Source organism: Piliocolobus tephrosceles, chromosome 1 (genome assembly GCF_002776525.5).
Source record: "Piliocolobus tephrosceles isolate RC106 chromosome 1, ASM277652v3, whole genome shotgun sequence".
Classification (NCBI taxonomy): Eukaryota; Metazoa; Chordata; class Mammalia; order Primates; family Cercopithecidae; genus Piliocolobus; species Piliocolobus tephrosceles.
In genome coordinates, this window is record NC_045434.1 from 90,099,049 (window position 1) to 90,101,245 (window position 2,197).

The 2,197-nt window shown below is 40.1% G+C and overlaps 1 pseudogene; it reads left to right on the forward strand.

Moving 5' to 3' along the window:
* The first annotated feature begins 337 nt into the window (after positions 1–337).
* Positions 338–743, forward strand: LOC111544005 (annotated as a pseudogene).
* Positions 744–2,197: the final 1,454 nt, after the last annotated feature.

Here is a 2,197-nt window from a genome sequence, read left to right on the forward strand (position 1 = left end):
GCTGCTGTGCCCAAGACCACACCACTGAGCCCATTCGTACGTCTGATGCCAACTTCCTTTCCATTCCAGCAGAATCACATTTACTGCCGGAGCTCCTTTACGGGTATTAGTCGTATCTGCCACTAGGGGACAGCAGCACAGTATACTTGCCGTCTATGCAGACTGGGAAGCTACCTGGTGAAAGAGGTTTTCTGGGCCTTTGAAGTGAGGCTTCAGCCCTGAGTGTCCCTGAGGACAGGGCCATTTTACACGTTACGACCAATCCAATGTGACTGGGACTTATGAGCTCTGCAAGAGCCAACAAAAATATTTGAATCAAACATAAATAGCTAGGAGCTATGCTGTGCCCTGTGTGTGAGCAGCTGCAGTGGCAGAGGCAGCATCCAGAGGCAGCGCAGCAGTTCCACCCCATTGCTTTACTTTTTGCTGCACTGACATAGCCACTATGCAGAAGAGAAAGTCTTCAGAGAATACAGAGGGCAAAGATGGCTCCAAAGTAACTAAACGGGAGCCCACAAGATGGTCTCCCAGATTGTCAGTAAAACCTCCTCCACCAAAACCTGCACCCAAACAAAGAAAAACATCTGCTAAGAAAGAACCTGGAGCAAAGGTTAGCAGAGGTGCTAAAGGGAAGAAAGGAAAAGCAGGAAGCCGGAAAGGAAGGTACTGCACCATCTGAAAATGATGAAACTAAAGCTGAAGAGGCACAGAAAACTGAATCTGTAGTTAACTAGGGAGAATAAATTGTCATGAAAAACTGGGGTTAATTTTATGTATCCCTTGGGTCAACTTTTAAAAGCTGTTTGTACTATTTTCTAAATGCTAATTTTTTAGGACTCTACTAGTTGGCATGCAAAAATATGTAAGGATCAACATTTTACCCTCTCATAATCACGCTTTTTGGAAATTTCCATCATCCTCAAGTAAAATAAATATCAGTTGAATATTGGAAGCTGTGTGTAAGATGGATTCAGCATTCCATGCACTTGCTTTAAAATTTAGTCCTGTGTATACTGTGGTGTTTTTACTGTACATATTTGAGTTTTTCATGCAGTTTTTCTAGAGCAATAATCAGTGATGCTTTTGTACCTGGGTTTTATGTGATTTTAATAAAACATGGATAGTTATGACCACCTGCTGACAATTCGTGGTTTAAAATAAAAGATTTTCTTGTCTACAAAAATAAAAATAAAATAAATAGATGTCTTTCCATAGGTATACCTGTGTGTCAGCTCCAAAATAAATGTGCAAAGGAAATCTATAAACATTTAAATTTAAATGTCTAGATACAAAACTTTGTGAATCTCATTTATTGTTAAATTTAGTATTAATAAAAAATTCTTACCTGTTAAGCAATTTTAATATATATATTTTCAAAAATGTGCTCTGTAACTTCTTTTGCAACTGCAAGGAAGTCATAGCTAAAATGAGGCAAATGTACAACTTATGTCCTAATTCCAAAAACAAAACTATAAAATGTTTTTTCAAAAAATTTTCAGCAAAAATTGTATTTAAGTGGTCTGTGTGTACATTTCAATGTGTTTGATATGATTTGTAAGGATGATTTGTCCATCCTTTGAAAAAAATAGTCTGTCTCAGAAAGTGTAAACATACTTCATTCCCATCAAGTCTCTGTATTTTCCATAAATTTTCCCTCTTGTCTCTAAAATAGCATGCACATTTTTTGAAAGAAGCCTCTATGTGCAAACTTTAAAAGTCAAGGATGGGCAGTAAGTCCCTGCAGGAGATGGAGGGGGTGGGCCTGAGATGGAGCAGCCTAGTTGCCTTGAATGTTACGTGAATGCCTTATGGTCACAGGGGTTTAGGGCCCCTCTCTTAGACCTCTGGGCTCTGAACTGCTTTGAGAGAACTTTCTTTCTGAGTCATAGACACATTTGCCAAACTCTAACTGTTGAAAGGAATGGTCACTCATAACCTTCCTATTCCTGCAAGGTCCTTGGAACATGGATGCTGAGATGGTGTCTTCTCCATATTTTCATGGCCAGACTTCCTGTTAAGGCTGGAGGTGAGAAGTGGAAGGACCACTTTCTATGGCTTCCTCCCCAGCCCCTTTGGATGGATCTTCGTACACTCTGGTGCCCTTTCTTCTCTGTGAGGTTTGAGCCGACACTGAGTTGACAGTCTGAGGACCTGGGTTTAGTCCTATCTCTGCCTCTTTCTTTCTAACTGCGTAACT